At 37.3% G+C, this 23,245-nt stretch overlaps 3 non-coding genes across 3 annotated transcripts; all 3 read left to right on the top strand.

The window, feature by feature from the left end:
* The first annotated feature begins 4,719 nt into the window (after positions 1-4,719).
* LOC141391595 (U1 spliceosomal RNA) lies at positions 4,720-4,884 on the top strand. The gene has a single exon (XR_012409683.1). It is a non-coding gene; the product is annotated as a U1 spliceosomal RNA (small nuclear RNA).
* Positions 4,885-10,579: 5,695 nt separating this feature from the next.
* On the top strand, positions 10,580-10,744 carry LOC141391632 (U1 spliceosomal RNA). Its single transcript, XR_012409712.1, has one exon. It is a non-coding gene; the product is annotated as a U1 spliceosomal RNA (small nuclear RNA).
* A 7,130-nt stretch (positions 10,745-17,874) lies between these two features.
* LOC141391596 (U1 spliceosomal RNA) lies at positions 17,875-18,039 on the top strand. The gene has a single exon (XR_012409684.1). It is a non-coding gene; the product is annotated as a U1 spliceosomal RNA (small nuclear RNA).
* The last annotated feature ends 5,206 nt before the right edge of the window (positions 18,040-23,245 follow it).

Genomic DNA, 23,245 nt, shown 5'->3' on the forward strand with positions numbered 1-23,245 from the left:
GGTCTAAAACCATTATTTCGATGAGGCACAGGTTTGTCAAAAAATCACATATAGGATTGTAGAACTTGCGATTCTGAGTTATTTGATACTCGTATATGTGTCGTGAATGTAGCCTACACAGCTTCACAGAAATCTGCATCCAAATAAGAAAATTTTGTGCGAACATTTTTCTAATAATCATATTTTTCGGGTCTAATTTTTACAATTCTCATTCGATTTACTAGCAATTGATTGCAAATCTTAGATTTTTACGTTGCGGATCTAATAAATCTTTACTAGTGAAATTCCATCTACTAAAACGCGAGATACGAGAGATTCCAAGGTAGGAAAATCACCTAAAATTGTTTTCGAAAATATCGCGCATTTTATCGCGTATTCTGCTTCAAAGTTTCCATTGGCCCTTTATATAGCTAATATTAAAATCTGTCCCGATTTTCAAATTTTTTGTAGGATTACTTGTTTAGCCACTACAAAGAACTGGTAAACTGTTTTCATCGATTGGACAATAAATGTGGTCTTCCCACTCTCCATGAAATTTGTCGGTACAGAACCACGCCTTCATATAGCCCCCGTAGAAGCGTACCTCCCGATTGTCGTCATTTTGATAGTTGTGGCCTCAATACCCTACCGAAATGGCTAAAATTTGGTATATATAGTCTTTGCTAAAGGTACAAAACATCCTTGCAAAAATTCAGACAGTATAGGTCCATATAGAAAACTTACTCGCAGAAAACTATCCATAAATACCCAGGTTTAGTCTATACCACATGGCCAATTTTATGTATTTCACGTTTTTTTTTTAAATTTTCGAACCGAGATTGCTGTAATTTAATATTGTGTGTTGTCAGAAAATACATAAGTTCAATATTTTCGTCAATACAGTTCGTGGTGGATGGTTTAAAAATGTCGGCCCCGTCGAACTTAACCCAGTTCTTACTTGTTTTTTAATCAATACGCAATTGGTTGCCATACTTATATATATATAAATGTGCTTACTTACTTTACTTAGTTGACCCATTACAGAACATTTGTTCCATAGACCGAACTAAGAAAAGATCTCCATTCCTCTCTGTTTTTCGCTTGACTTTTTGGAATACCGCGCCTTTTCATTTCTTCATCCACTTGTATGCTCCATCGAAGCTTAGGCCTGCCGATTCTGCGTGCACCGCCATGTGGCATGTATTCATACGCCTTTTTAGCGGGTTCATCATCGCTCATTCATGTCATTGTATAGCTGATATAGCTCGTGGTTCATACGACGTCGATATTCACCGTCAACGCAAATCGGGCCGTAGATCTTTCGAAGAATTTTCCTCTCAAACACACCAAGCACTGCCTTATCTGCTTGCGCAAGTACCCATGCTTCGGAGCCATACATTAGCACGGGTAGTATCAGCGTTTTGTATAGTGTTATTTTTGTTTGACGAGATGTGGCTTTGTTTTTAAATTGTTTACTTAAACCATAGTAGCATCTGTTGGCCAATACAATTCTTCTTCTTATTTCACAACTGATGTTGTTTGTTGTGTTTATGGCAGGGCCGAGGTAGACGAAGTCTTTAACCAGCTCAAAATTGTAGGTACCAACTTCCACAGTTGGTCCGAGCTCTATGGACGCTTTGCGCGTCGACACCATTAATTTGGTCTTTTCGCCGTTTACCGCCAGACCCACTTTCGCAGATTCTGCTTCGACCTTACTGATCGTCCCATGATCCTTTACTGATCGTCCCATTATGTCTATGTCATCAGCTTAAGCAAGTAACATGTGGCTATTGGTGTAAATTGTGCCATTTCTTTTGACATTTGCATCTATTATTACCTTTTCCAGCAAAATGTTGAATAGGTCACACGAAAGGCTGTCTCCTTGTCTGAAACCTCTTTTGGTACAAAATTCTTCGGAGAGGTTCTTTCCAATTTTAACTGAGGACCTAGTATCAGTTAAAGTCGTCCTACAAAGCCGGATGAGCTTTACGGGGATACCAAATTCAGACATTGCATGGAATACCATTGATCGGAGGGGACTGTCGAATGCTGCTTTATAATCGACAAAAAGGTGATATGTGTCGATCTGCATCTCTTGGGTCTTCTCTAGGATTTGCCGCAGGGTAAATATCTGGTCAATGGTGGACTTGCCAAGTCTAAAGCCACATTGGTATGGTCCAATTATTTCGTTGACACTATCTTATTGGCAATAGGGAGAAGACTTATGCCCCTATAGTTGGAGCAAACAGTCTTATCTCCTTTCTTGTGGACGGGGCACAGAATACTCAGATTCCAATCGTCGGGTACTCGTTCTTCCTGCTAGATGGTGCTAACTAGCTGATACATACACCTTATAAGCGCGTCGCCTCCGGTTTTAAACAGCTCGGCTGGTAAGCCATCGGCTCCTGCTGCTTTATTATTCTTTAGCCGGTTGATTGCTGTTTTTACCTCATCTTGGCCGGGCGGTGTACATTCTATACCATCTTCTGGGATTGGATCTGTGGTATCATCGTCTTCGCTACTATTGGATACCAGCAGATTGGAGAAATGTTCCTTCCATATCCTGAGCACGCTATCTGTATCTGTTACCAGATTACCTTGCTTGTCTCTACAGGAGGATGTGGCTGTACCAAAGCCATCTGTTTGATGTTTCACTCTTCGGTAGAATTTTCGGACTTCATTCTGGCTCCTGTACATCTCGATTTTTTTCACACTCCCGCTTTTCCATTTCTCTTTTTTTTTTCTTGCGGAAAAGACGTTTCTCTTCTTTCCTTTTCTCCCGATATCACTCTCGTGCGCAACGTGATGCTACTGATTGTAAAGTAGCTCTATATGCCGCATTTTTCTCTTCGGTAGCAGCACGACACTCCTGGTCATACCATGAATTCCTTTGTGGAGGTCTCTGGATTTTGCGGCTGTTTGCATGGAGTGGGCAATATTTTGCCATTGTGTTATGTTATCGGGACAAGGAGTGCTCGCGTTAAACAATTGGGCTAGTTGAGTGGAATATGCTGTGGCTATCTGTTGTGTTTGCAGCCTATCGATGTCCAACTTCCGCGTTGTGTCTGTTCGTGCTTTATTTGCAACGTTTAGACCGGTACGTACCTTTGCTGCAACAAGGTAGTGGTTCGAATCAATGTTTGCGCCTCGGAACGATCGTACATCCAACACGCTGGATGAATGTCTTCCATCTATCACAACATGATCAATTTGATTACTTGTTCTTTGATCTGGAGACAGCCAGGTGCCCTTATGAACATCGAGATGATTAAATCTGGTACTGCTAACTACCATGTTTTTCGCAGCTGCAAAGTCTATCAGCCTCATACCATTGTCAGATATTTCACTGTGGAGACTGAATTTCCCGACTGTTGGGCCAAAGATATTCTCCTTTCCAATTTTGGCATTAAAATCGCCTAGAATGATTTTAATGTCATGGGCAGGGCAACGGTTATATGTTTCTTCTAAGCGCTCGTAAAATATATCTTTGGTCTGTTCGTCCTTTTCATCAGTGGGAGCATGAACGCAAATAAAGCTGATGTTGAAGAATTTAGCTTTTATTCGAATTGCAGCAAGTCTTTCATTCACTGGGGTGAAACTAGATACCAGATGTTTTAGTCTCCGACTAACTACGAATCCGCAACCAAACTCATGCTTTACGTCATGGCAGCTATAACACAGTGCGTCACCTTTGGGTGTTGTTGTGACGCCTTTCCCAATCCATCGTATTTCCTGTATGGCAGTAATATCGGCCTTGTACTTTTCAAGTACGTCTGCCAATGCGAAGACTGCACCTTCTCTATAAAGAGTGCGAACATTCCAGGAGCAGATTCGTAGATCATGGTCCTTAAAATGTTTGCGGGGTTCGACAACTTTAGAGGGGTTTGTTTTTCCTTTCTTTCGTTTTTTCATAGTAGACTGTTTTTTCTAGGGGAGGGTTACTAGCCCGACGCCCAAACCCAAGTTTTTAACGTTCTTATGGGTGAACGCGCGGCACGTGTTAGCTCACTACTTTTAACGGATGTTAAAGGCAGTTCCCCAGGTGACACCACGGGGAGGTCAGTGTTCACTTGAGATGAAAGAGGGACCAAGATAAATCCTGGGCTTTGCCGTGTTAAAACCGGTCAGGACCGTTCCTTGGTCATGTGCATGCAATCAAAAACCATCAGATTGTGTTTATAAGTACTAAAATATTTGAGAATTTGCGAATAAAATAATGCTAAATTGATGAAATTGTGCGGCTAAATATAAAAAATAATGCTAAATTTAGCTGCAAAAATGCTAAAATGAGTGTGACCACCAAACTGTAAGTAATTGCAAAAAACCTAATTTCACTTTCAAAAAAATTTTTTAGAGACGTTTTTCTAAAACGTGTAAGTTATGTATATTTAAAAATGTTCGGATTTTATATCCGCTACCTACTGTAGCAACTAGTTATTTTAGGTATGAGAGATGTTCATCCAGATTGTGTGATTTGTTGTTATGGCATTCCATAGTAGCAACTACCCATTCTGCCATTGTAGCATTTAACACACATTCAACTGAGGGTTGATTTTGCCTTGTTTATTGAAATGTACAATAATGTACTTAACACAACCTTACAAATGTTTAAGTGTACTATGTTTCTTGTTGATTTCCCTGTCAAATGGGCGTTGAATTTGTTGAAGTTTTTTCGAAAATAATTCTCATTTACTCGCTGCAGCACGATGGGTAAGTACTTCAGCAATGGCTGAGGAAAGCATACTTACCTGGCGTAGGGGTTACCGTGATCATGAAGGCGGTTCCCCCGGAGTGAGGCTTGGCCATTGCACTTTCGGTTGAGTTGACCTCCGCGATTATTCCTAATGTGAATAACTCGTGCGTGTAATTTTTGGTAGCCGGGAATGGCGTACGCGCCGTCCCGACATATAATAATACATAACAACAATTCTCATTATTTACATTGGCAGTTATCGAAATACAAATCGTCACCTGAAATGCCCAAAGACGTAACCCTTTGAGGGTTATTTATTGTTTATATATTTTTTGACAAAGATTTTATTTCATTTTTATTTATTATGGTTTATTTTAAGTATGTCACTATATGATATACAAGACTTTTTAGACACTTTGAGTGACGAGGGTTGTAAAGAGGGAGAAATCGTTAACGTTTATGTACAGTAGGCCGGCCCAACAAAATTACAACGTTTTTTTTCTATTTGATCCGAAAACCTTATATATGAAATTTTATGGCGATCGAGTATTGCTAACCCGTGCCACCAGCGCGATCTTTGTTTCCATAGTAATTTGTATGGTGCCAAATATGCATTTTCACAAACATTTTTTAAAGGTCGTATTTATAGTCCAATATTGGAAGAGGGAATCGACGAAGTAATTCCCAAACTTGAAAGACCAATTCAAATTGTCTAAGTCTGCATTTAATGCCTCGCTATTTTTTAGACGCCAGCTTTAGGGATTGCAGCAAGGAAGGTCATTTCTTATTTAAACAAAAACGATTTGAACAAAAAGATGTCAAAACTAAAATTGCATACATCGTTCACGTACGAAGTGCCAAAAATGCGATGTGAATTTATCCATGTTTCGAAAAATATCACATTTTCAGCCAACAAAATTGATTGAAAAACGTAAAATTCGTTTTTTCCTCTTTGTTTAATTTGAAAAATCTTTGAACTAAAACACTTGTACATAAACTACATATTTATTTTATCAATGAAACTCTTTGATTTACGCAAACAAAATAAACATGAATTTTATTTGAACCATTTTATAAGGAGTCCCTGCGGTGGTTCCATATGGTACCGGGCAATAACGGGTAAACGGATAACAATACAGCATTTTCATTGTGATTTTCGAATTCACGGGGTTAAAATTAGTTAATGAGAGAATTTTCACGGAAAAAATAAAAAAAAAAAATTGGGAGAATTTACTCTTAGTTTTAATGAAAAACAAATAAAAAGTCGTTAAGTTCGGCCGGGCCGAACTTTTTATACCCTCCACCATAAAATAGTCTTAATTAAAATGGAATAATTAGGATCCTTTCACAATTTTAGGTGTAACAACTTTTCGACAATGGATAGACTCCTACTGCCTCCCACTATTGCTTAAATTACACTGTGAACACAAATGTTGGGGCAGAGATAATTCCTTTTGGAGATGAAAGCCTTTGGTGTGTTTATATTAAAAACCCCAAAGAACAGATGCGCCGTGAGTCGAACTTCCGCGTTATGGCGTGATGAAGTTTTTGCAAGAGACCCGGTAAGCCATCATGAATTAGCATTATATCTTTGTTTGTTGTTTTTGTAGAGCACTTAAGCAACAGTGAACAAAGATATAACGCTAATTCCTGATGGCCCACAGGGTCTCTAACAAAAATTTCATCACGCCATAACGCGGAAGTTCGACTAACGGCGAATCTGTCCTTCGGGGTTCATAATATACTCACCAATGCCTTTCTTCCCCAAGAGGAATTTTCCGTGCCCCAGACTTTCAACTCCATTTTGTTGCACAGTGTTATCTAATCTAATCTAAAAAAATGTGTTCAGCGAGGTGAAAGGTACCACTACGGGGCTATATCAAAGAGTCAACCTATCTTAAAATTTTTGGCGGAAAAGTTTTATAGCTGCAGGTAACTTCAAGAGTCAAACTGAGGGTATTTTCATCACAACAATGTAGACCCTCAAAAATGGACCCATGTTGACGAATTTTAGTGAAGAAATTTCGTGACTACTGAAAATTCCCGAAAATCGGGAGGTACAGTTATATGGGTGGATATACCAAAACATGGACATATGTATATTGACGATTATTTTTGAATAGACAAAATTGTAGCTAAAATTCTCAAAATACCGATCATTACATCTAGTTCTGTTAAAAATTGCAGCAAAAATTCTCAAAATACCGAAAATCGGGAGATACCGTTATATAGGGGCTATACCAAAACATCGACCTATGTTGACGATTTTTCGTTGGAGATGTTTTATGACCACTGAGAACTTCAAATGTCAAATTACAGCTATTTCGGTTAAAAACTGTAGCTAAAATTCTCAAAATACCTAAACATGGACCTATGTTGACGATGTTTGGTGAAGATGTTTCATGACCACTGGGAACCTCAAATTGCTAATTACAGCTAGTTCGGTTAAAAATTGTAACTAAAATTCTCAAAATACCGAAAATCGGGAGTACCGATATATGGGGGCTATACCAAAACATGGACCTACGTTGACGATGTTTCGTGGAGATGTTTCATGACCACTGAGAACCTCGAATGTCAAATTGCAGCTAGTTCGGTTAAAAATTGTAACTAAAATGCTCAAAATACCCAAAATCGGGAGGTACGGTTATAAGGGGGCCATACCAAAACATAGACCTATGTTGACGATGTTTGGTGGAGATGTTTCATGACCACTGAGAACCTCAAATGTCAAATTGCAGATAGTTCAGTTACAAATTGTGGCTAAAATTCTCAAAATACAGAAAACCGGGAGGTACCGTTATATGGGGGCTATTCCAAAACATGGAAATATGTTGACGATGTTTGGTGGAGATATTTCATGACCACTGAGAACCTCAAATGGCAAATTACAGCTAGTTCAGTTAAAAATTGTAGCTAAAATTCTCAAAATACCGAAAATCGGGAGGTACCGATATATGGGGACTATACCAAAACATGGACCTATGTTGACGATGTTTCGTGGAGATGTTTCATGACCACTGAGAACCTCAAATGTCAAATTGCAGATAGTTCGGTTAAAAATTGTGGCTAAAATTCTCAAAATATCGAAAATCGGGAGGTACCGTTATATGTGGACTATACCAAAACATGGACCTATGCCCATATCCTTTGGGATATAAGTTTGTTGATCACTAGGAACCCTAAGTGCCAAATTATAGCTAATTCGGTCTGCAAATGTGGCGAAGAACGTCAAAATACCTCAAATCCGGAGGTACCGTTATATGGGGGCTATACCAAAGAGTGGACCGATATAGCCCATCTTCGAACTTGACCTGTCTATGGTAAAAAGACCCTCGGGTGCAAAATTTCAGCACTCTATCTCAATTATTGCGGACGCTAGAGTGATTACAACAGACGGACGGACATGGCTTGATCGTCTTAGAATTTTATCCTGATCAAGAATATATATACTTTATAGGATCGCAAATGATTAGTTCGATGTGTTACAAACGGAATGATAAACTTAATATACCCTCCATACTATGGTGGAGGGTATAAAAAATGAAGTGGAAGTTAGCATAGGGTAAGTGCACCTAATGTCGGCATGTACCAGTAGTCGGCATCTTTTGAATTTGAACTCAAATAACTAAAAATTAAGAAAACAAAATAGGAAAATAATCTTAAAAATTCTTCAACAATATTGTCAGCTACCTTTATATAAAATTTCATTGAGCTAGGACCAATTATTATATCGAAATTTAAGTTTTTGTCAGTGAGGGTTTTTCACCACAACCGAAAATGCATGTTTCTTAAGAAAAAAATTGTGGAGATGTTAACCTTATAAGCTCTGTAATTATATTAAAATGAAGAAATTTTCCACAACATTTTTGTTATATAGGTAGAGAACAGTTAAAAGAACACTTTAGAAAAAGAAATGTTTAAAAAATATTTATAATTGTGCAATTTTTGCTGATGCCGACTTTAGGGACCAAAAAATATAAAATTTGCCTGAAGTCGGCATGGGGTTATAACCATTGATTTTTATCGATTACTTTTAGCTAAAAATTACAAAAATACTAAAGAAATACTTTAAAGGCTAATTAATAAAAAATAGTTTCAATTTGAAAGGATCTTTAGCGATTTTAAGCAATATTAGTCATGATTTGAAGTACGTACGTTGTGGGGTGCCGACAACTGGGTAATAGATGCCGACTACTGGTACGAACTAATTTATTTAAACAATATGTTTAAATTTCCTTATTTTTTTAAGTAAAATCAATAGAAATGTATATACTAAACTAGAAATGTATAAATAACTAATGTTTAAACTATAGTTATTTCAAATATTTAAGAAAAAATGTAAAGGATGCATTTTTTCTTCATTTAAATATAACATGCCGACTACTGGATCATATCATGCCGACTATTGGGGAATGGTGCCGACTACTGGTGAAAATGCAGTATTTCACTAAAATTGTATTTTTTGCATGTTGAACAGAAATAATCAAAAAAAAATGTTTATGGGGGCTATCATGAACGGCAATTCCCCGTGAATTTTTTCACTTTCTCCCTTAAGTTGCAACGGCGGAAAAACAAAACTCACGGGGAAATTTCATTCATGATAACCCCCTATATAATCTAAAACTACACAAAATAACGAATCATAACAACTTAAATTCAATTTGATTGGACATTTAGACTCGGAATTACATAAGGCTAAAGATACGAGAATCCTTAAAGTGCCGACTACTGGTGCACTTACCCTAAATGCTGAGGACATAATTAAAATGCTTATTACTCGGAAATTAACGAAATTTCCCCGTAAGATTTCGACCAAAATGTGGTAGTTGTTAAGTTGTTACCGATATCAAGAATGCTGTTAACTTTCATTAAAACAAAAACAAAATAATTTTGCATTTTTATTTTACCGATGTTTGTCGTTAACTCAAAAAAATACATACAGAATGTCTCTACAGAAAACCTATGAGCTTAGGATTTTATTTTACGATTGTCTGCAAGAACAAAAATTCTGTTGTAGCCACAGAAATCAGTGCAGAAGTAGTTTACTTCTACATTTTAGGATTTAATTCCATTGGTGAGTTTTTTTTTTGTAGCGAAGGTGGTGTTTTTCATACTAACTCATCGTACAATGGGTAGAATTGAAATGAAACACATACAGTTTGTCAAGATAATGTTTTCGAAAGAAGAAAACGAAAATTTTTTATTTTATCGTACATATGAATTTATGAAAATTTGCACATTATTGTGATGAAATTGTCAGGGTTCTTGCACAAATTAGTTGCTCGACTTATTGAAGACAGTATTGAGCACGACAATAATAACAAAAATAAATTATTCATTAATACAAAGTGTCAAAAAAATATTTTGGAATTGTAATGGAGATTACAAAATAACCCGTCTTTTCCGTAAATAATTGAAAATCATGACATTTTATGAATTTTATTCCTAATAGGTATTAACTACTAACAAATATCAACAATATTAGTTAAAGGAATATCCCCTCTAAGAGGTTTACCATATGAACCAAACAAGCACCAGGTCATAAATTAATACAATAAAATATTCGTTTTCTTATTTCGATAATATTATCTTGACAAACTGTATGTACATTACTTTGCCGGCAATTGTTATGTCTTGTGTGTTCGTTGTTATGAGTCATATTGTGCCTTTGTACAATTTAATACACAATCCACTAAGGGTGATTTTTTCTTTTACTTCTTAATACTTTTCATGTTTGAGCTATGAATGTCCAATATTTTACCTAGCACCACTTCCTTTTCTGCTATGTTAAATGTTGATTTCAATGTAAGATGTGCCTTGAATTCTTTGTAGTTTTTGGAAAATAATTCTCATTCTATCGCTCTTCCACGTTGGCTAAATAGTTAGTAAATGGCTGAGAAAAGCATACTTACCTGGCGTAGGGGTTACCGTGATCATGAAGGCGGTTCCCCCGGAGTGAGGCTTGGCCATTGCACTTTCGGTTGAGTTGACCTCCGCGATTATTCCTAATGTGAATAACTCGTGCGTGTAATTTTTGGTAGCCGGGAATGGCGTTCGCGCCGTCCCGACATAAAGTAATACATTACAACAACCTCCTCAATGTTGACATTTTGTTTTTATAAAATTGCGAGTTAATAGAAAAACAAGTAAGAAAGGTGTTATGTTCGGCCGGGCCAAACTTTTTATACCCTCTACCACGAACCACGAAAATTGCTCATAGGGGTAGTCATCGTAGTTATTTCCAAAACATGGACCAATACTTTAATTTAACTTTAATTTTTTCCAGAAATGTATTCCATATCTGTCTTTAAATATGATGCTAAAAATTTGCTATATTTTATAAAACAGTTTTCATTTTATAACGTTTTATGGCATTTATGATGACGATATACTTTATAGGGTCTTCGACGAATATTTCGATGTGTTACAAACGGAATGACAAATTTAATTATACCATTCATATTATGGTGGAGGGTATAAAGAATAAAAATTGTCCACAAAGTAAATTCTAAATAAAAAGTATTCAAATTTAAAATTATTTATTTATTATTTAATCAATTATGTAATACTACAATTTAGTTAGTAACTAAATAAAACAGCGTGATCCCTGAAATTTTTGAAAAAGTATTACAGAAAGAATAATTCTTCAAAAAAGATGGCATATATATTTTGGAAAAGAGGCAAAGATTTTTGTATTTTATATTATTTCCAGGAAGAAATTTTGTGAATAGGACAGACAGCAGAAATGGTCCGTATGACGAAATACCTACAGCAAACGAGTGACTTGAGACTGAATAGGAATCCAATTCTAGTTGGTTTTTGCCAGGATATATCAACCAATTACAGCAAAATTGGATGAAAGATGAGAATAAATCCTCAAAACGCTTTGATTGCCACCACAATTTTGGCAATCAAAGATTGGGAAAATGCGTACTATTTTTGAGGAGTTCAGAAAATGGGTAACTTAGGCGATGAAGGATACCAAGTAACGGTCCTGACCGGCTTTAACATGGTAAAGCGCGGTATTTATCTTGGTCCCCCTATCTCATCTTAAGTGGACACTGACCTCCCCGTGGTGTCACTTGGGGAGCTGCCTTTAACACCCGTTAAAGGTAGTGAGCGAACATGTGCCGCGCGTTAACCCATAAGAACGTTAAAAATTTGTGTTTGGACGTCGGGTTAGTAACCTTCCCCTAGAAAACAGCGCTATGCGGCGCCAGTTTGGTCCCCGGGATTATGCGATACGGATTGGAAAAAGATTCTAACCTGCCAGATTGCCGCCCTGAGAACAGCAACAGGGTACCTCCTTAAGTCTTCAGTGGACCTTCTACATGAGAGGCAAAGATTCTTCCAGTAAAGCAACACAATGAGATGCTTTCGTTGCAGTACTTGCTTGGGTGTTACCGTGAGAGCCATCGCAATCATCATCTGCTGGCTAGGCCCGACACATTCAGGCATATCAGGAAGGATATTCATGCTCTAGAGAGGGAGGTCCAACAATATACGAGAGAACCCCTAGATTAACAGGCATATCAAGCAGGTTTAAATAGTATTCACACGGATGCATCCCCCATCTATCGCAGCTGAGGAGCGTCAGCTGCCACGACAAATTAGAGTAGTTTCGGTGCAACTACGCTCGGGATATTGCATTCGCCTAAATTCTTATTGGGCGGAAATCGACCGTGCCGTGCAAGACATCTGCCCAGTATGCCGCATGGGCCCGAACGACACAAAACACCTAACTCCAGTGGATCTGTGGTTACATCCCATCGAAGCATCCACTTTCCTGGAACTGGAGATAGACCCAGAGCCAGATTGAACAGAAGAACGAACATACAGACATAATAATAAACATTGTTACAACAACAACAACACAAAACAGCAGCCTACAATGAAAAAAACGAAAAAAAAACAAACACCTCCAAAGTTTACTACCCCCGCAAACGTTTTAAGGACCATGATCTGCGAATTTGCACCTGGAATGTTCGCACTCTTTATAGAGAAGGTGCAGTTTACGGATTTGCAGATGTACTTGAAAAGTACAAGGCCGACATTACTGTCATACAGGAAATACGATGGAATGGGCAAGGCGACCCAACAACACCTAAAGGTGACGCACTGTATTATAGCTGCCATGACATAAAGCATGAGTTTGGTTGCGGATTTGTAGTTGGTCAGAGGTTAAACACCTGGTCTCCAGCTTCACCTCAGTGAATGAAAGGCTCGCTATAATACGGACAAAGGCAAAATTCTTCAACATTAGCTTTATTTGCACTCATGCTCCAACCAAAGACAAGATATATTATACGTTGTCCTGCCCATGACATTAAAATTATTCTAGGCGATTGTAATGCCAAAATTGGAAAGGAAAATATCTGCTGTGATGCTGACAGACTTCGCACCGACAAAAAACATGCCAGTTATCAGTACCAAATATAAGCATATCGATATTCATAAGGACACATTGCTGTCTCCAGATTAAAAAACAAGAAATCAAGTTGATCACGTTGTGATAAAGGGAAGACATTCATCGAGCGTGTTGGAGGTACGATCATTCCGAGGAGCAAACATTAATTCGGACCACTACCTTGTTGCAGCAAAGGTACGTACCCGTCTAAACGTTGCAAATAAAGCACGAACAAATACAACGCGGAAGTTGGACATCAGTAGGCTGCAAACACAGATAGCCACAGCATATTCAACTCATCTAGCCCAATTGCTTAATAAAAGCACTCCTCGTCCCGACAACACACCACCACAATGGCAAAATATTGGCCACTCCATGCAAACAGCCGCAAAATCAATACTTGAATACCGGAGACCTCGACCGAAGAGAAAAATACGGCATATAAGGAGAGATATCGGTAGAAAAGGAGAGAGGAGAAATGTCCTTACCGCTGGAAAATGAGAGAAATGGAAAAGCGGGATCGAGATGTACAGAAGCCAGAATGAAGTCCGGGATAAAAGGAGGGTGGAGAAACGTCCTTTCCGCAGGAAAAAGGGAAAAGTAGAAAAGCGGGATCGATATTTGCAGAAGCCAGAATGAAGTACGAAAATTTTACCAAAGAGTGAAACATCAAACTGATGTAGAGACCAGCAAGGTAATTGGGTAAATGATACAGAAAGTGTACTCGGGATATGTAAAGACCATTTTTCCAAACAGTTGGTATTCAATACTAACGAAGACGACGAAGATGCCACAGATCCAATCCCAGAATATGGTATTGGGAGTATTACGCCCGACTAAGATGAGGTAAAGACGTCAATAAACGGGCTGAATAGTAATAAGGCAGCAAGAGCCGATGGCTTACCAGTCGAGCTGTTTAAAACCGGCGGAGACACGCTGATAATGTGTATGCTTCAGCTAGTTAGCACCATCTGGCAGGAAGAACGCGCACCCGATGATTGGAACGTGGGCATCCTATGTCAAGTCAACAAAAAGGGAGATAGGACTGTGTGCTGTAATTACAGGGCCATAAGACTGCTCCCTATTGCATATAAGATAGTATCAGCCTATGGTCAATAAAATAATCGGACCCTACCATATTTTTACCATATTTTTGTCGACTATAAAGCAGCCTTCGACAGCCCTATACGTTCCTTCGCAAAGCTCATTCGGCTTTGTAAGATGACATTAACTGAAATTCCGTCCTCAGTTAAAATATAAAAGAACCTCTCCGAAGAGTTTATTAGCAAACCAGGTTTCAGACAAGGAGACGGACTGTCGTTTGATCTCTTCAAAGGTCAAAAGAAGTTGTACAAGTAACTGACACTGACACCAAAAGTCGAAAGGGCATCTGCTAAAGTTGGTCTGGCAGTAAATGGCATAAAACTATGTTGATGGTATAGACGCGCAATACGTCCACAGATTTCGAATCAACTGTGAATCTTGGTACCTGAAATTTTGAGGTAGTAAAAGACTTCGTCCACCTCGGCACCGCGATAAATACAACAAACATCATCATTTGTGAAATACGAAAAAGAATAGTGCTGGCCAAGAGTTGCTACTTTGGACTAAGAAAACAGTTTATGAATAAAGCCACATCTCGTCAAATAAAAGTAACACTTTACAAAACACTGATATTACCTCTGCTAATGTATCGTTCCGAAACATGGGTACTTGCGCAAGTGCTTGGTGTGTTCGAGAGAAAAATTCTTCGAAAGATCTACGGGCCAATCTGCGTTGACGGAGAATATCGACGTCGTATGAACAACGAACTGCATCAATTATACTACGACATCAATATAGTTGAACGAATCGAAATACAACGATTGCGTTGGCTAGGCTATGTCATAAGAATGAGTGATGATGAACTCGCTAAAAAGGCGTCTAAATACGGGCCGCATGGCGGCACACGCAGAACTGGAAGACCAAGGCTTCGTTGAAGCGAACAAATGAAACGCGACATCAGAAAACTCCATATTCCAGATTGGGAAAATACAGCAGCAAACAGAGAGGATTGGAAATCGTCTCTTAGTTCGGCTTATGGAACAAATGTTCTGTAAAAAGCCAGCTAAGTAAGTCAGAAAATCGGTAATGGTCATATCAACATGGAATTTTATGGCCATAAATACATACAAAGAGCGTCAAAATAAACTTTACACATCTCAACATATTTTTAATTGCGCTCTTGAACCAACTTTAAATTAAATGAGCTTACACCTGGGAAGTTTTTGCGGATTCTGAAACTACAATGTTTATAGAAGAGAAACATAAAAAAAATACCCGGAGCGCTTTTTAAATAAATCGCGGTCAAAGTTCACATTTGTAGGGTTTTTTAGGTTTTCACAATTTTGCTGAGAAACGGCAAGCCCTATCTAAATGAAACTAAAGAAAATGTCGTAGCAGTGAAAATTTTCTACAAGATTGTCCTCTATGGTACTTTCGTAGGTTTTACCATTTTTGAGATATAGAAATTAAAATTGGGACAATTCACTGACTGTATCGTCTCCCTATAAAACAATGTCATGACTGCAATATCCCAACTTAAACGTATCTCAAAAATGGTACAACCTAGGAAAAATTACGATAGCCAATCTTGTAGAGAAATTTCACTACTCGAAAAGACTTACCGTTTCGAAAATCGCGAAATCCTAACAAAAAACCAAAATATTTGACCTTAACTTCTACATCTCAAAAATGGTAAAACCTAGGAACAAATCATATCCTTCAATCCTGTAGAGAATTTTCACAACATTTTTCGAAATGGGGCTATTTCGATAGGACTTGCGGTTTTCGAGCAAAATCGCGAAAACCTAAAAATGTGTACTTTGACCGCAATTTATTTAAAAATCCCTTCAGCGATTTTTTGTTCTATTTGGATTTTTCTCATGTTTCAGAATCCCTAAAAATTTCCCATGTGTAAACGGTTTTTATTTAAAGTTTGTTAAGGCGCACCGTACATAACATTGTTTTATAAGGAGGCGATCATAGACTAATAAACGAATAGACAGAGAAATTGTAGTGTGCTTGTTTTTTGTAGATGGCGCCCATCCATTCAATATGCTCATGATATCCTGAAGTTGTCACTCAAATATGTCGTGTAGTAGCTCCATAGACAAAATAATCTATAGATAGAGAATTTTAATGTGTTTATTTTTTATAGATGTTGCCCTTCCACTCAATATGTTCCCGATATGCTATGGTTTTCACTCAAATATGTCGTGTAGTAGCTCAATGTTAAAAAATATCACTAACGCCATCTAACTATTACAGAGCATACTAACTAACAAGCTGAGAACAATTCTTCGTCTACACCTTCATTAGTCTATGGAGGCGATAGAATCAGTGCATTGTCTCAATTTGAACTTCTATATCTCAAAAATGGTAAAATCTACGAACATATCATAAATGTCAATCTTGTAGAGAATTTTCACAGCTACAATATTTTCTCTAATCTCATTTCGATAGGACTTGCTGTTTCCAAGAAAAATCGTGAAAACTAAAAAACCCTAAAAAATTGAAATTTGATCGCGATTAATTTAAAAAGCCCTCCGGCGATTTTTTGTTTTTTTTTTAATTTTTCTCATGTATGAACATTGTAGTTTCATACGTATAAAATAAAAATTCGACTTTTTAAGTATTTAGTGGTGAATTAAATTGTACCATAGACTAATGAAGGTGTAGACGAAGAATTGTTCTCAGCTTGTTAGTTAGTATGCTCTGTAATAGTTAGATGGCGTTAGTGATATTTTTTAACATTGAGCTACTACACGACATATTTGAGTGAAAACCATAGCATATCGGGAACATATTGAGTGGAAGGGCAACATCTATAAAAAATAAACACATTAAAATTCTCTATCTATAGATTATTTTGTCTATGGAGCTACTACACGACATATTTGAGTGACAACTTCAGGATATCATGAGCATATTGAATGGATGGGCGCCATCTACAAAAAACAAGCACACTACAATTTCTCTGTCTATTCGTTTATTAGTCTATGATTGTACGCGTCAAAATAATTTTTAAACTTTTGCCAAACATAAGCAATTTGTTATTTCTGTGAATTAACGTACATTTACTTTGGCTTCTTGAACTCCTTTCAACATTGCTATGCTTCTTATGTGTCGTGCCATTTGCAAACTTTTGAGCCAAAATCAACTGGCCTTTTTGTATATGGTGAAATGCAGTGCTAAACGATTAGTGAAAATAACATGATTAGGGTCTGACAGGAACTGCATCGTTTGTGTGGGACGCTCTTGTAACAAAAAAATAAATCAAAATGCATATTTTAATGTCATTCCATATCACTTGTGAATACAAATAGTCCTTGGAGGCTCTTTGCATTTTTTGATTTCTTTTGCGAATTTTAGTTATTTTATTTACTAAAAATTAACTTAAATATTATAAGACATTTATACAGATAAATACTCGTGCATACAATGCAGGTAGTAATGAAAAGAAGCAGAGGCATGTGTATGTATGTACATGACCTTGCGGCAGTTGTTATGACTTGGCTTCTTTTTTATTGTTATGCCTTTGTAAAATTTAATACACATTCTACTAAGGGTGATTTTTCCCTTAATTGTCCAATCTTTGTACCTAATACTGTTGTTGGTGCTCATTTCCGCTATGTTAAACGTTGATTTCAACGTAAGATGTGCCTTGAATTGTTTGTCGTTTTTTGAAAATAATTCTCATTCGATTGCTTTTCTGCGTTGGCTAAATAGTTCGTAAATGGCTGAGAAAAGCATACTTACCTGGCGTAGGGGTTACCGTGATCATGAAGGCGGTTCCCCCGGAGTGAGGCTTGGCCATTGCACTTTCGGTTGAGTTGACCTCCGCGATTATTCCTAATGTGAATAACTCGTGCGTGTAATTTTTGGTAGCCGGGAATGGCGTACGCGCCGTCCCGACATAAAATAATTCATTACAGAAATTGTCATTGTTGACACTTTTAGTTGTAAAATTAGAAGTGTATAATACATATGTAACTGAAATCTGTTAATTCTACTTTCGGTGCATTCAGAAAATAAGTCATAAAACTTCGATAAGTAGTGTCATCTGTAATATTGGTGTCAGTTTGTGTAGCATAAGATATCGGGACGTTCCTGTAGTACTATCAGAGTTAATAAAGCATTATTTTTTTATTCATTATACCCTTAGCCTTTAAGCTAACAAGTCTACTTATATACACTTTGAAATTATCAAAAATGAATTTGATCGAAATAATGGTTGGGGTACAACCAAATATGTTTGGCTGAAATTGGAGTCGATTTAGCCCTGTCGTAGGTCTGGCTGGTGCCCAGGAGAACTCTCGAACTGATTAACCCATTTGGACCAAGTACCTTATGCAAACATAAAACAACTTCGAAAGTGGGTCATATCGGTCCTCTCTTTTGGGTACATCCACCACAACAGTACGATTTTTTTTTTGCTAAAATGGTACGCACTATTACTCTCGAAAAGAGTAACCAATTTAGTCCAAACTTTGCATCTCCTAATATTTCTCCAGGAAGAGGACAGGTTTGAATATGGACTATATCAGTCATCACCTTTGATGCCTTCCTGCACAAGATTTCAAAATTGTTGTCAATATCATCGTTGCGGCGGTGTAGGAAACCAATCTCAACAACTACTTCACTGTAAGGTTACAACGTACTGAGGAAGGATCGCACTAGAAGTGGAGTTGGGGGATTTGCTTTCCTATGGTACAAGTCTGTTCAATATACGCCTTTTTCAGATGTAATTCGAATTATTTTAATTGTAATTCGAGAATTCTATTTGTAATTTGTAACATTTCATTTGTAATCCGAGAATTCCACTTGTAACTCGAATTATTCCATTTGTAATTCGAATTATTCCACTTGTAATTTGAATTATTCCATTTGTAATTCGAATTATTTCATTTGTAATTCGAATTATTCCATTTGAAATTAGAATTATGCCATTTGTAATTCGAATTATTCCTTTTGTAATTCGAATGATTTCATTTGTAATTTCAAATAAAATAATTCGAATTACAAATGGAATAATTCGAATTACAAATGGAATAATTCGAAGTACAAATGAAATAATTCAAATTACAAATGGAATAATTCGAATTTCAAATGGAATAATTCGAATTTCAAATGGAATAATTCGAATTACGAATGGAATAATTCGAATTACAAATGGAATAATTCGAATTACAAATGGAATATTACGAATTACAAATTGAATGTTACGAATTACAAATAGAATTCTCGAATTACAAATGAAATGTTACGAATTACACTAAAATGTTTCGAATTACATCTGGAAAAGGTGTAGACCTATTGTAGGGACAAAATTTTATATTTTGTATAAACGTGTTTATTTAATAACTACACCTTTTCCACATGTAATTCGAAACATTCCAGTTGTAATTCGTAACATTTCATTTGAAATTCGATTATTCTATTTGTATTTCGTAACATTTTATTTGTAATTCGAATTATTCCATTTGCAATTCGAATTATTCCATTTGTAATTCGAATTATTTTATTTGTAATTCGAATTATTCCATTTGTAATTCGAATTATTCCACTTGAAATTCGAATTATTCCATTTGTAATTCGAATTATTCCATTTGAAATTCGAATTATTTCATTTGTAATTCGAATTATTCTATTTGTAATTTGAATTATTTTATTTGTAATTCGAATTGTTTTATTTGTAATTCGAATTATTCTACTTGTAATTCGAATTATTCCAATTGAAATTACAAATAGAATAATTCGAATTACAAATGGAATAATTCGAATTTCAAATGGAATAATTCGAATTACAACTAAAACAATTCGAATTACAAATCAAATAATACGAATTACAAATAGAATCATTCGAATTACAAATAGAATAATTCGAATTTCAAATGGAATAATTCGAATTACAAATGGAATAATTCGAATTTCAAATGGAATAATTCAAATTACAAATGGAATAATTCGAATTACAATTGAAATGTTTCGAATTACAACTGGAATAATTCGAATTACAATTGAAATGTTTCGAATTACAAATGGAATTCTCGAATTACAAATAAAATGTTACGAATTACAAATGGAATTCTCGAATTACAACTAAAATGATTTGAATTACATCTGAAAAAGGTGTATAAATGCACTTGAAAAGTAAAAGGCCGACCTTACTGCCAAACAGTAAGTAAAATGGATTGGGAAAGGCGTCACAACAACACTTAAAAGTGACGCACTGTATTATAGCTGCCATGACACAAAGCATGATTTTGGTTGCAGATTTGTAGTTGGTCGGAGATTAAAACACCTGGTCTCCAGCTTCACACCAGTGAATGAAAGACTTGCTACAATTCGAATAAAAGTAAAATACTTCAACATCAGCTTTATTTGTGCTCATGCTCCCACTGAAGAAAAGGACGAACAGACCAAAGATATACTTTACGAGCGCTTAGAAGAAACATATGAACGTTGCTCTGACCATGCCATTAAAATCATTCTAGGCGATTTTAATGCCAAAATTGGAAAGGAGAATATCTTTGGCCCAACAGTCGGGAAATTCAGTCTCCACAGTGAAACATCTGACAATGGTGTGAGGCTGATAGACTTTGCAGCTGCAAAAAACATGGTAGTTAGCAGTACCAGATTTAATCATCTCGATATTCATAAGGGCAAAGAACAAATAATCAAATTGATCATGTTGTGATAGATGGACGACATTCATGGAGCGTGTTGGAGGTACGATCGTTCCGAGGAACAAACATAGATTCGGACCACAACCTTGTTGAAGCAAAGGTACGTACCCGTCTAAGCGTTGCTAATAAAGCACGAACAGATACAACGCGGGAGTTGGACATCGATCGGTAGGCTGCAAACACAACAGATAGCCACATCATATTCAACTCATCTAGCCCAATTGCTTAATGAAAGCACTCCTCGTCCCGATAACACATCACCACAATGGCAAAATATTGACCACTCCATGCAAACAGCCGCAAAATCAATACTTGGATACCAGAGACCTCGACCAAGCTATGACTAGGAGTGTCGTGCTACTACCGAAGAGAAAAACACGGCATATAAGGATAGATATCGGCAGAAAAGGAGAGAGGAGAAACGTACTTTCCGCTGGAAAAAGAGAGAAATGTAAAAGCGGGATCGAGATGTACAGAAGCCAGAAGGAAGTCTGGGATAAAAAGAGAGAGGATAAACATCGTTTCCGCAGCAAAAGAGATAAATGGAAAAGCGGGATCGAGATGTGCAGAAGCCAGAATGAAGTCCGAAAATTTTACCAAAGAGTGAAACATCAAACTGATGGTTTTGGTACAGGCACATCCTCCTGTAGAGACCAGCAAGGTAATTGGGTAAATGATACAGAAAGTGTACTCGGAATATGGAAAGAGTATTTTTCCAAACAGTTGGTATTCAATACTAACGAAGAAGACGAAGATACCACAGATCCAATCCCAGATGATGGTATTGGGAGTATACCGCCCGACTAAGATGAGGCAAAGACAGCAATAAACGGGCTTAATAGTATTAAGGCAGCAGGAGCCGATGGCCTACCAGCCGAGCTGTTCAAAACCAGCGGAGACATGCTGATAAGGTGTATGCATCAGCTAGTCAGCACCATCTGGCAGGAAGAACGTCGGGAACGTGAGCATCCTATGTCAAGTCCACAAAAAGGGAGATAGGACTGTGTGCTGCAATTACAGGGCCATAAGACTGCTCCCTATTGCATATAATATAGTATCTGCCTACGGTTAATAAAATAATTGGACCCTACCAGTGCGGCTTTAGACCGGGCAAATTCACCATTGACCAGATATTTACCTTGAGATAAATTCTGGAGAAGACCCAAGAAATGCAGATGGACACCTACCATCTTTTTTCGACTATAAACAGCCTTCGACAGCCCTATACGTTCATTCGCAAAGCTTATTCGGCTTTGTAAGATGACATTAACTGACATTCCATCCTCAGTTAAAATATAAAAGAACCTCTCCGAAGAGTTTATTAGCAAACCAGGTTTCAGATAAGAAGACGACCTGTCGTTTGAACTCTTCAACATCCTGTTGGAAAAGGTTATACGAAATGCGAAGGTCAAAAGAAGTTGAACATTGTATACAAACAGCCATATGTTACTTGCTTATGCCGACGACATTGACGTCACGGGTCGATCGGTAAAGGAAGTAACTGACACCTTTGCTAAAGTCGAAAGGGTATCTGCTAAAGTTGGTCTGGCAGTAAATGGCATAAAAGTAAGTTGATGGTATCGACGTGTAATACGTCCACAGATTTCGAATCTTGGTACCTACAATTTTGAGGTAGTAAAGGACTTCGTCTACCTCGGCACCGCCATAAATACAACAAAAAGCATCAGTTGTGAAATACGAAAAAGAATAGTGTGCTGGCCAACCGATGCTACTTTAGACTAAGAAAACAGTTTAAAAATAAAGCCACATCTCGTCAAATAAAAGTAACACTTTACAAAACACTGATACTACACCTGCTAATGTATGGTTTCGAAGCATGGGTACTTGCGCAAGCATACAAGGCCGTTCCTGGTGTGTTCGAGAGAAAAATTCTTCGAAAGATCTACGGACCGATCTGCGTTGACAGTGAATATCGACGTCGTATGAACAACGAACTGTATCAACTATGCAACGACATCAATATAGTTGTATGGTTCCGAAGCATGGGTACTTGCGGAAGCATACAAGGCAGTGCCTGGTGTGTTCGAGAGAAAAATTCTTCGAAAGATCTACGGACCGATCTGCGTTGACGGTGAATATCGACGTCGTATGAACAACGAACTGTATCAACTATGCAACGACATCAATATAGTTGAACGAATCGAGATACAACGATTGTGTTGGCTAGGCCATGTCATAAGAATGAGTGATTATGAACTCGCTAAAAAGGCGTTTAAATACGGGCCGCATGGCGACACACGCAGAACTGGAAGATCAAAGCTTCGTTGGAGCGAGCAAATGAAACGCGACATCAGAGAACTCCACATCCCAGATTGGGAAAATACAGCAGCAAACAGAGAGGATTGGAAATCGTTTCTTAGTTCAGTTTATGGAACAAATGTTCTGTTAAAAGCCAGCTAAGTAAGTCAGAAA

This window comes from Musca autumnalis, unplaced genomic scaffold (assembly GCF_047663935.1).
Source record: "Musca autumnalis isolate F117 unplaced genomic scaffold, ASM4766393v1 scaffold_1, whole genome shotgun sequence".
NCBI lineage: Eukaryota > Metazoa > Arthropoda > Insecta > Diptera > Muscidae > Musca > Musca autumnalis.